Source organism: Amborella trichopoda, chromosome 13 (genome assembly GCF_054954075.1).
Source record: "Amborella trichopoda isolate Santa Cruz 75 chromosome 13, AtrichopodaSantaCruz75HAP2 v2.0, whole genome shotgun sequence".
NCBI classification, from domain to species: Eukaryota; Viridiplantae; Streptophyta; class Magnoliopsida; order Amborellales; family Amborellaceae; genus Amborella; species Amborella trichopoda.
Window position 1 is genome coordinate 36,336,039 of NC_142348.1, and position 13,096 is coordinate 36,349,134.

The 13,096-nt window shown below is 33.3% G+C and overlaps 1 pseudogene; it reads left to right on the top strand.

Annotated features, from left to right (window-relative positions):
- Window positions 1-872, top strand: LOC110008288 (dicarboxylate transporter 1, chloroplastic pseudogene; annotated as a pseudogene).
- The last annotated feature ends 12,224 nt before the right edge of the window (window positions 873-13,096 follow it).

Genomic DNA, 13,096 nt, shown 5'->3' on the forward strand with positions numbered 1-13,096 from the left:
CGTGGGCTTGTCATCCCATCTTGTGCCGGTCTTTCAAGAAACGCATGGCAAATTCTCGTTATTTTTCTCACAACAATTTTCGTCATAATCACGCAGCCATTGCCACTTGGCGTTGTGGCCCTTTTGGGGCTTGGAGCCACTGTTCTCACCAAAACTCTGACTTTCGCTGCTGCTTTCTTAGCCTTTGGTGATCCAATTCCATGGCTAATTGCTTTTTCTTTCTTCTTTGCCAGAGGATTCATCAAAACGGGGTTGGGAAACAGAGTAGCTTACGAATTTGTCTCTCTTTTTTTTTGGAAATTCATCTGTAGGTTACAGTTTGGTTTTTAGCGAAGCTCTTTTAGCTCCTGCTATCCCCTCTGTCTTAGCTATAGCAAGTGGTATGTTCTTACCAATTGTGATGTCTCTCTGTGTAGCTTAAGGTTCCAATGTAGGAGAAGGAACTGAGAACAAGCTTGATTCATGGCTTATGATCACTTGTTTCCAAAACCTCCTGTATCTCTTCTGCTATGTTCTTAACTGCCATGGCTGCTAATCCATTAAGCACGAAGCTTGCTGGTGCAGTTTTAGGGCAACCAATTAGATGGATTGCTTGGGAAGTGGGTGCCATTGTTCCCGGTTTGGTTTCACCGGTTGTCATGCCATTGATACTGTATTTGATCTATCCACTTGAGGTGAACGGTAGCCCTGATGCACCGAGGCTTGCAAGGGAAAACTTGCAAAAGATGGGGCCCATGAGCCAGAATGAGCTCATCATGAGCGCCACCCTCCTTGTTATGGTGTGAATTTCATTTTTCTTTGTCGTGTATTTGGGTTTCAATATTGTAGATATTTTGATTGGGAAAACAGGGGAATTCAAGGTTGGTGATACGTAATTTTGTGTCATTATTTAATATTGAAAAAGAAAAAGGAATCCATTATTTCTTCTATAGGGGTCCTTTGGTTATTCCACTCATGTATGAGTAGTGAAAGATGCCGATAATATAAATCAAATGTCGGGGACAACAATCCTTCCAGCCTATCATCTTTACATGCCTTCAGAGTATTTATGACCTAGATTTTTGAAAAGTATTATGATGATTAATTTACCCAAATTTCAATTATAAAGCATTTATAGTAAGTTTTTTGTATTGTCTTGAATTAGACTCTGGCAGGGTGAAGTTTTTTTTTTTTTTTTGATCGCCTTAAATTAGATTTTGGCAGGTTTCAATTATAAAACAATTATGGTAAGTTTTTTTTTTTTTTTTTATCACCTTAAATTAGACTTTGGCAAATTTCAATTATAAAGCATTTGTGGTAAGTTCTTTATTGCCTGAAATTAGATTTTGGCATGTTTCAATTATAAAGCATTTGTCGTAAGTTCTGTATTGCCTTAAATTAGAATTTGGAAATTTTCAATTATAAAGCATTTGTAGTAAATTGTTTATTGTCTTAAATTAGAAAACTTGGTAGGTTTCAATTACAAAGCTTTTGTAGTAAGTTCTTTATTGCCTTAAATTAGAAATTTGTTAACATTCTATTTTATCTTAATAGCATGAAATCAAGGCATATCAATGTGCAGTCCTATTTTGAAATTTATGTTACTCTCTCTCTCTCTACCCAAGGATACACAAGTCTCTATCTCGCACTCTTCATTATTTAAAATAAATAAATAATTGATAGAAAAAATGTGGAAGATATTGCTATTTATTTCCATCATAGGCCTCTAGCAATTATACAGATTATGATGTGACATATATTGGTTATCAATTTTATTTAAAGAAATACTTGATTTGAAAATTGTCATGGTGATCAATGATTATGAATATTTCAAGTTCAACAATATATGTATATTTGTGCTAGAAGTTTTCTTGCTTTTTACAAATATTAACAATATTTTATTTAGATTAATAATATTGTTTATTATTTTAACCAAGTTGTGACTTACTTTTCGGTATTTTTTTTTGCTTAGTATTCTTTCGTTTATTTAGAAAACTAAATTTGTACCCATAAGGATGTGATGCTGAACTATTATTTTTCAATGAGATGTAATTATCATTGACATCTTATCAAGTTTTGTGTATGTCCAAATGACATTAAAATATTTAATGATCTATCATGTTATATTGAATTATCATATTGGTGATAGTTGTTCATTAGATAGTGGGAGTAAATCATCATTTACCAAATTTGAATTGAATTTGTTAGCTCTATAATTATTAATGCACATTAAGAAAGTGAGAGGAATTACTGATCTAGCATGCTAGACTATATTGGACTAAATTTTGTTATTATGATGACAACCACATATTGAGAATAGTGGGAGCCATTATTGAATAATTTGATAACATCTACGATTTGAACTTGAACATGTCAAAAAGAAATGATATTATATTTCTTTCTTTTATTATTGTTAAGGTTGAGACCACATAAATATTTCTTTATGTATATAATAATACCAACAGCTTTGTCAAATTATTATTGTTTTTATTATTTTTGACCTATGATCCGAATTTGAGCTTTGGACTTAAAAAAAAAAACCTGTTGTGTAAGACATGTTTAAGAAACATGTGAAAGCAATAAGCCTTTTTTTCTTGGCTAAAAGATAGATGTAAATAAAATTCAACGTGTTCGTGAATAATTGATAAGGTATATGAGAAATCTCATGCATGTAGCATGAGGCAATGCCATATACAAAACCATTGAGGCCAAGAAATCCAAGTGTGGTGTTTGACCATATTGGTAAGGTATATGAGAAATCTCATGCATGTAGTATGAGGCAACGCCATATACAAAACCATTGAGGCCAAAGAAACTAAGTGTGGTGTATGACCACATTGGTAAGGTATATGAGAAATCTCATGCAGGTAGTATGAGGCAATGCCATATACAAAACCATTGAAGCCAAGAAATCCAAGTGTGGTGTTTGACTACATTGGTAGGGTATATGTGAAATCCGATGTAAGTAACATGAGGCAATGCCATATATAAGGTTATTGAGGTTAGGAAATCTAAGCATGGTATATGACCACTCTGATAAGGTATATGAGAAATCTCATGCAGGTAGCATGAGGTAATGCCATATATAAAACCATTGAGGCCAAGAATCCAAATGTGGTGTTTGACCACATTGGCAAGGTATATGTAAAATCCCATGTAGAAAGCATGAGGCAATTCCATGTATAAGATGTTAAAGGGCTTTTAAGCCAAGTGGGAGTTGTTGGAAATGTGGCCTATCAGGCTCTTTTTCTCCTAGAAATTCATTTTTTCAATAACGGTATAAAAGCCACATTGAAGTATATGTAAAATCCCATGTGGTTAACATGAGGCAATGCCATATATATGCAACCATTTTTTAGCTTTAATAGGATGTATCACTGGAGGGAAAAACCCAATATCACTGGAGGGAAAACCCAGTGGTGTGTTTGGATTCCTTGTAAATTATGGGAATGCTTGGATGACATCCTATTATATGAGTTATTAGTTGACTAATGACATGTTTAGCTCATTACAAAGGTTTAATAGTTTGGTGATAACTTGTTAATTCTAATTAGCCGCACTTAAAGAAATTAAAGCAGGAGTTACACTTGAATGTAAGAGTTACTAACTATAGACCATGAATGTAAGAGTTACTAAATATAGGTGTTCTCTATAAAAAGAGATTAACCTTTCTAGAAAATAGAGAGAATGAGAGAAAAGAGGTGAATGAGATTCACCAAAGAGAGCACTCAAGGTTGTTTGTGACCGGATAGTTTGGTCTATAGGATTTACTATGGAACCTTAGGTCTCTCGTGTGATTTAAGGACAGATCCGAGTGAGTTATTTATCAATTTCAATTTTATTTATTTGTTATTATTTTTATTGGGACTAACATTACCATCGTATGTTTATTGGACGAAGTCAAGTAGCTTTTTATGTCATCAACATATTTGGACGGGTTTGGGGTGCTTTTAAAGTTGTCACCCATATTGCATATAAAGTGACTCTTAACGTCTTCACTTTCATTAGACATAATGGGGGACCTCTTGAGGTCATAATCTTTGTTGGATAAAGTCAAGTAGTTATTTTGGTCATAAAGTCATCACCCATATCAGATATAAATAGGCTTTTCATATTCACCTTCATTGGACATAATGAGATACCTTTTAATGTCATGATCTGTTTTGGACAAAGTCAAGCAGCTTTTTACGTTATCAATAGATCTGAACGAGTTCAGGGTTTTTCTTTAGGTTACCACTCATGTTGGATGATTTTGGAGTTCCTTTAAGGTCTTTACCCCTATTAGACCTAGGTGAGGTGCTTTTAAAGTCATCACCCATTTCAGACCAATTGGGATGGCTTTTAAAGTCTTCACCTATATTGGACTTATTAAGAGTGCTTTTAGAGCCTTCACCCATATTAGGGGTGTTTTTAGAGTATCCACCCATATCAAACTGACAATTGTATTGGATAAACAATGATGTTGATGGCCGTTTGGGGTATCACCACGAGTGTTGTAACTTAGAGTTGTTTGTTTGCAACATTAGAACCACTTTGTGATGAAATCAAAGAGAGTTGAGAGAGAAGGAATTGGCTGTTAAAAAACTCTCCTCTGAAGGGGGTTGCGGAATCTTCTTCTTCCTTTGAGTCGCTCTGCCTTCTTTAATTCTTTCCCTTTTTAGGAGCAAGATGGGGAGGCTCCTGAAGCTGCAAAGGGACCATTTTGGTTTGTTGAAGTGCTTATCTTTGGAGCGCCTGCATTTTGCTATGCCCACGGTATACTGTCATGGTTAGGGATGATACGGATGAGGATATTCAAGAAGGGTGTTTAAAGCGTGAAATCGAGAGAATTTTAAGCCTGAAATTCCGCTATAAAACTAGTTAAATTGAAATTCGATTTAGAGTGCATGGGCAACCATCAAAATACAATTTAAAGGCTAATTAACTCGGCAAGGCCAGTTTTCCTTTAAATTTCTGGAAGTGCCCCCTTGATCTTTTCACCACAAATAAAGGAAAATTAATGTAAATTAATTTTAAAAATATTTAAAAATAAATAAGAAAGGAAAATAAACTTACCTACCTGAGCTGGTTAGCCTAGGATGCCTGAATTTGAGCCTTAGGACTGCGAGTTATTTGCACATTTTTCTTTCACTTTCGCTCTAAAAGTTGCTGAAAATCTTGACAATGGATGGTTGAAAGAGGTTAAAATTGAATTAGGGTTTGCATAGCATAGACATAGGCTAAGGCTCTAAGCTGAGATGACCTAAGATAGGGTTTGGGTCTGGAATTAGGGTTTTGGAAAGCTAAGGTAGTCTACTAGAGGGATTAGGTTTCTAAGTTTTAGTGTTTATTCTAAAATTGGGTGTTAGATCTAAAATTAGGTCTAATAGAACTTTTATATAGGCTTCAAAACATGAATTTAAGTCAGTTTGGAATAATTCCATTGGATTCCTTTGGAAAATTCGAGTTGACGGGATAAAAGTAATAAGACATTGCAAAATGTGTGATTTGGAGTTGTTCCGGTCAGATGCGGCATTGCATGGCATATGGAATTCGGGCTCTAAGTCAACTGATTTTTCGGGGCCTTAGGACTAGATGTCGTAGTGTGCAACATTTTGGGCCAAACTAGTAAGAAGCTGCTCTTTACAGCTACTAGGGTTTCTGGTATGTGAGAATTGATTTTTCAAGGTACCTAGGGTTAGAAGCCATGGTATGCGGCATTCAGATGCCGAGCCTCGCGATGTCCAAACCTCAAGGTAACCAAATTTTTGGGATTTTCCGATCTCTTTTATTTTATCTTGGATCTTGTTATTTCTTGATTGGATTTATCTCCTGGTTTCCTATTTTTAGCGTTTTAGGATGATTTCCGAGATTTTTAAGATTCTTTGGGAGGTTTTAAATGGTGTTTTAGAAGGCTGGACCATAGTTCAAAGGGCTATGGACTCTAGAAAATGTGGTATAAGGTAAACTAGGATAACATGATTTTTAAGGGCTTCCTAGACATTTCTAAACTATTTTCAGGGATTTTAGGATCAGAAAAATAAGAAAAAAATAACCAAATTCAAAATAGGGCGTTTACCGTTGCATCTCTTTGGCACCCCTGTCCTTGGAGGGACAGATAGGTAGTTAAAAAGTAGACACCTGCTGATGTTTCACATTTCTCTAAATATCAAATGGTTAGAGTTCATTGTAATCAATCTTTTGGAGCTACAACACGAGACACTAAGGACTGGTGGCACCGGCAACTTTGAGACATTATTTTTTCAAGTGCACTAGAGAGTTGGAAATTTTTTTCATCAAGGTTTGTTTAAGGTTTGAAGAGGTTACATCCCAAAATTTGAAGTCCTAAAAATATTCCTTGGGTTTTTCGAAAAGGTAGTAATGGACAATTTTCCCCAGCTTTGGTACTAAGAGGTTATAATCATCTTGTCTACTAGCCATTACATGCGAAACTGAGTGGTTGAGAGTGGAGCATTGACTGGGCTCAAATCCAAAAGAAAATATTTTGATCTTTATGACAACCATCTAATGGTTGTGTTATCCTCGTATGAAATGCAATAGTCTTACATTACACAGGACCTTAAGTTTAGTGCAGTTTATGTGAGGCATCATCCTCGACATGACACAAGGCATAACACTACCAAAAGATGCAATTTCAGTTTTGAAAAACCCTTGCATGATACGAAAATTTGTTTTCACCCTTAATAATCAAACTTGAAATATTAAAAATGGACGATCTAAGTAATATTTAAAAGATGTATTTTTTTACGATTTGAAGTTTTTTTACCTCCATATATCCGATGTTGAGATGACAAAATAAACGGTTTTTCATTATTAAAACAACCTTGTCTTACGAATTTTTGAGGTGCGCCCTGCGTTTATTGTATAGTATAGTACCCATAAAGTTGCTTCTATATGAAGTTTTTCCTGAACTTAAAGGATTAAGACATGCGTATGATTTAAAGGTGCGGCTTGTATAGAGCCTAGGCTCTCAAATATCAAATTAGAGTCTACCTTCAAATAGTATTGAAAAATGTAGTTTCAATATTTGAAATTTTTGTCATAGCCTTAAAATATCATTTTATATTTATTTATAAAGTCAAAGCTTCAAATATAGTGTAGATCGACAGATCTATGAAAACTTGAAAATCTTGAAAATTGACGGTCCAAAAATGAGCTACAAAATACATTATTTTCAAAACTTGAAATCTATTTTTTTCTCATGTCCATGCTTCTTGATATGGAGATGATCAATTTGAAGATATTTGAACATCAAAACAACCTCTTCTAGTGAAATTTTTGATATAGGCTCAAATTTGATTGTTTAGAGCCCTGGCTCTATAAAAACCTTTCTCATGATTTAATGGATGGATAAGATGTTTAATGAGAGTGTTTCTCGTCCAACGTTTTGCGACTCAGCGTACATCGCCATTGCCCGAGGTGAGTTATTTGGGCAAGTCCCTTATATGAAAATTTTCCCAAGCTTAATGGACTAAGACATGCATATGATTGGATGGATGAGATGTTTACTAGACTGTCTCTCCGACGTTTAGAGACTCACCATGGTCTAGGTGCTTGGCACTGGCCTGAGGTGAGTTATTTGGGCAAGTTTGAGTTCTGTATATGGCTAAAAGCACTAGAAAAATATAAAAAATAAAAAATATGATAAAATAAAATACAGTAATAAATATTAAATAAAAGTTACGGTTTGTATAGAGCCTAGGTTTTAAACAATCGAATTAGAGCATACTTTCAAATAGTGTCGAAAACTGTGGTTTCAATATTGGAAATCTTTTTGATAGCCTTAAAATATATTTTCATTTTTATTTATAAGGTTTAAAGCTTCAAAAATAATGTAGATCGAGATGAAAATTGACAGTCCAAAAATGTGTTACAAAAGACACTATTTTCAAAACTTGAAATCCATTTTTTTCTCATGTCAGTGCATCTTGGTGTCAAGATGATCGATTTGAGGACATTTGGGCATCAAAACAACTGCTTCTAGTGACATTTTTCAGTTAGGCTCTAATTTGATTGTCTAGAGCCACGGCTCTATACAAACTTTTCCCTTAAATAAATCCAAAGCAGCTACAAGAAGTCAAAATAAATTTAAATAAAATATAAAAAATAAAATAAAAACAAAATGATTTATAATTGGACATTTTAAAAATTTTGAAAAAAGAAAAACATTAAAATAGTGTTTATGAAGCATACAAATTATAAAACAAAATTGAACACCATTTTTACTATTTTTGGTATTTTTTTAATTTTCTTATGCACTCGAAGTTGTACACAAAAGGGGATAACTTAGGGGCAATTGCTCATTTTGGTTTGCACAACGATTAGAGCAAAACATTTTCATTTTATCAAACATGGAGAACCAATCTCGACCATAGTTAGCAAGTCGGGGACTTTCAATAAATTGGCTTACCTTAAAATTTAGAAAAAATTGTTTTTATTTTAAAAAGTTGGATGAAGAAATAGGATAAAAAATACGGATCGGCAAAAATACTTCATGCAAAGATATCGCCAATATATCGAACTAGGCTCAAAAAATCGGAGTAAAAAAATCGGATAAGTTAAAATATTAGAAATTTTGAAATGCTAAAAAATAAAATTTATGTCAAAGCCATCAATAACTAATCCATTTATAAAAACTTTACTAGACTAATATAATTAAGTCAATTAATTTAGAAGACTCATGACTCTCAGCCAGTCATCCAATATTCAATAGAGAATTAACTAGAAACATTCAAAATTAAGCATAAGGCATGGTAGAGTCAAAAGAAAGTTAGGAGTTTGGAAAGATGTAATCCCCAAGTTATGTAACCATGCGTCATCATCATCATCATCATTTGGAGACGTGTCATCATGTTCCACCTCTTCGAAAATCTCTTCCGGCAATGAACCAAGTTGTTCTAGATTAATTACATTACAATCTCGAATTTTATTTTAACACGATACGGCCATCATCTTCGAGTTTACTCGTATGTAAACCAAGTCGGTTAACATAGTTGGCGTCAATCTATTCCTTTTTTTCATTTGAGTCGCCTCAAAAGCACTCCAATTTCTTTCGCACACTAATGAGCAACATGGTTGACTCAAAATCCGAATGGCAACCATTTGAACCAATGGAATGCTTTGTTCGCATACTTCCCACCAAACTCCTACATAATAGGAAATTTTTAGCCACATACTCAGGATACAAATAAAAGTGAGATAAAATTTATTTTCTTAAACTACGTAAAATAAATAATACAGGAAGATACAAAAAATTGATAATCAAGAAGATACTTATGAGGATAAGTTGTTGACAATAATCCCAACGCAACACCATCAAATATATTTGAATCCCGCGTATGGTACTTCAACAACTCTGAAAAGAATATAGTTTTATGTTATGCTTGAATCATCGAATTTGAAATCAAGGTAAAATCAGCATTCACTTCAGAATTATCAAGTTTAACAAACCCACTATATATTAAAGTTGGATTAAGAAATGAGGCAGCGGCATGAATGGGGTTAATTATATTTCCCTTTTGCCTTTTTTCGAATATCTTCACCAATTTAAGATACCTAGATTCATTGCTATTACAATTTATCTTTAGTGCTTCCCTTGCCCTTTCCATTGCTTCATATAAATATCACATGGTTGACCCCTCACTATCACCCAAACGAAACATCTTGATAAGATGCGCTAATGTACTGATTGCTTCTATCACATCATTCCAAAATTTAGAGCTTTAAATTATTTATGTGATTTTTGTACCATTGTTACTTTTACTATAATTCATAGCTCTCTACTCAGAGGATGCAACTACCACTTTCAAACCCTATTATACTTGCAATACAGATTAAACTATCAAAAAGCTAGTGGCCAACTAGTTTTACCATACTTTTTCAATTCCCTTCCATTAGAGTGTTTTCTCATTAAATCTAAAACAAATGATATGCCGATACATAAAATCAACTATTAGCTTAGCATCCTTAATGACATTTTATGCCCAAATAACATTTTTATCAGTGTCTTCTAGAAGCAAATTCAACCCATGAGTTGCACACCATGTTTTATGAATATGAGATAATCTCGATTCTATTAGATCACCAACAAGTACATAATTTGATCAATTGTCAGTCGCAAGATGAACAATATTTTGTGGTCCTAACTACTCAATGACTTGAAGAAGAATATTTTCAAGAAATAATCCATTTATAATATGCTCAGATACCTCAATTGCATTTATAAAAACTGATCCCTTTGAACAAGATGCAACAACATTGAAGAATGACCGGTTTTTCATATCTGACCAGAGATCTGACATCAAAGTACATATGCATCGACATCAGTCTTAAGTTCTTGTACCAATTTAGTGCGAACAGATGAGTAACTTGACAATGTGTAGCTAAGACCAAAATTGATATATACATTTATCATATTGATAAATGATTGTGCATTGATAACATCAAATGTAACATTATTCATAACAAATGCACGGGCAACTTCTTTGTCAACAAAATCTTTATTTTTTTTATTCAACAATAAGGGTAAACAACTTTAATGAAAACAAGAACGGGTAGTAGAGGTAATTAAGTTTATTGAACATTGATCAACATTTTGAACATATGATGCAATTTTGTTCTTCTTCTTTGGAGGCTTAGAAGATACATCGTGTGTCATAGAAACAGCCAAAGCTTGTACATCATCTGGTACATGAGGACAAGGTTTTATATCATTTCTTACTTCTCTTGACAAGTGATATTTGAATCTTGTTATCCCTGTTGAAAATCCTTCAACGTAAAAATTGCAATACAATTTATGTCTTCTTTCTTCACAATACTCCCAAAATGGATCTTTTGACATAACCATTGTATCTTCTTTCATGTTTTTTAATAAAATAAAAAATATAGAATATATAAGTCTACACGCATTAGGGATTCATGCTCTTTATAAAAAATAAAATAATAAGTTCATGATAAATACACCATATGAACTTATTTATTAAATGTTTTAACAAACATCACACACACTTAGTACATACCAAAAAAAAAAAATAGATATAAATTTTCACATTAAATACTTTTAAAAAAGATCATACCTACTTAAATACATACCAAAAAAAGTAGACCATATAAATTTTCACCTTAAATACTTCAACAAATATCAAACCTACTTGCATACATATAAAAAAAAATACACTATATAATTTTTTTATTAAATACTTTAGCAAATATCACACCTATTTGAGTACATAAAAAAAAAAGACACGATTTTTTTTATCACTAAATACTTTAATTATGGTATAGCTACTTTAACTATAGTTAATAATTAACTATGGTAATGCCACTTTATAGTTTCTATCCACATTTTGGGTCCTCTGTTTCTCTCTTTGAGATCCACAGTGGTGGTGCGGGAGACAGGGTTTGAAAGGGGATCGCAGCCATATTTGATCGCTCTCTGGTCTAGAATCCACAGTTGAGGTGCGGGAGAAAGGGTTTGAAAGGGGATCGCAGTCATAAGAACACTCTTTCAACAAAATTTGGAGGCCAGAAAACACATTCAACAACAAAATTGGAAAGGGCAGAAGAAATTGTTCGCCCTTTGGATTGTCTAAGCATTTATCATTTGACAATGGGATGTGCTTTCGAGTGGAAATGTTGTTCAAGAGGTTGCTCATATAGCAAATGGTTCGCACCTTGGCAACTGCATCTCTCTTCTTCGAGTAAGTTTTTGACTTTAATTGCGGTTAGAGATGGTGATTATTTCTTCAAATGTGCAATTTGGGTTTCAGTGATGTTATTAAGCAAGATAAAGAGAGACACTCAACAACAAAATTTTGAAGCTCCAGTTACTCATGTATCTCAAATGAGGCAGCCTAGTTATCCAATGGCTTCCATAAGAATATCTGCTCACAGAAATTTGGTTTTTACATCTATATGAATTTTTTTACTCTGTATCTATATGATTTTCTTTGCGCAATAAATTCCTTTTCACAATGATTTGTGGGTAAACAGTATTTTCTTTGCACAATAACTACTGAAATATACATCATGTTGAAGTTAAAAAGAAAAAGAAAAAAAAACATATACCTTGAATTTGAAAATGTGGCTGTGAACAGAAGAAGAACATAGCATAAACCCTAAGATACTAAACCCTAATTCGTGGTAATACATAAATCTATTGGGGATGAAAATTTCTATTTTCGAATTTTTTATGTGCAAATAATATGTTCTTTTAGAAATTACACAGATTAGGAAAAAAGTTGTTTCTCTTTCTACAAAAAATTACAAGTAAAAGAAAAAAAACATTTTTTTGGTCTTGTTTTTTTCGTTCCCCCATAAAAAACGCTTTTTAAATGGTATTATAAAAAAAAAAAGCATTTTTTTTATGAACTTTTCAAAAAAACAGTGTTTAAAATGTTTTTCAAAAATTCGACGATTAGTCACCGAATTGCGAACTATGATCTCAACACCTTTACCTATAAAAAAAAAAACATTTAGCAATTTCCCAATACGACCCCTGGAACTACTGAAACCTATTTTTTTATGAAAAAAGTAAAAGTATAGACAATTAGACCATTTACCTTTTGTACAAAGTGATCGCAATTAATCTCGACCGTTGGATGTGAAATTGGGTGGCTACATTTATTCCATTGACTAACTCAATACTCAAAAGAAATTTTCTTGAACTTAATGACACATCAAAGATATTGAGTCTAGATCTAACTTGGGAATAAAAGATATAGCTGTCAGTACCTTCATCTCGAAGATCCTAAAACCAAAAGGTTTGATTGGACCAATTATGCCTCTTGGAAATGGAAGATTGGGCATGTCCTTTATGAGGAGCACTTACATGAGATGTTTTATGAGCATCGTCCCCATCGTTCATGTGTCAACTTATCTCAAGCAATCAAAGGCGAGTATGCTATTTGGAAAAGCAAAAATTTGAGATGTAAGCACATCCTTTTGTGCGTTATGACCGACTCGTATGCTTCCAAGTGTAGATCAATTTCGTCTATTATAGGATTGAGAGGGAGTGTGCTGATCCTTCTGTCATGAAACTAGCCATGGCTATGAAAAAGTACAATGAGTTATAGATGGCCAAGAGAACTAAATTCTTGGATCATGTGCATACCTTTAG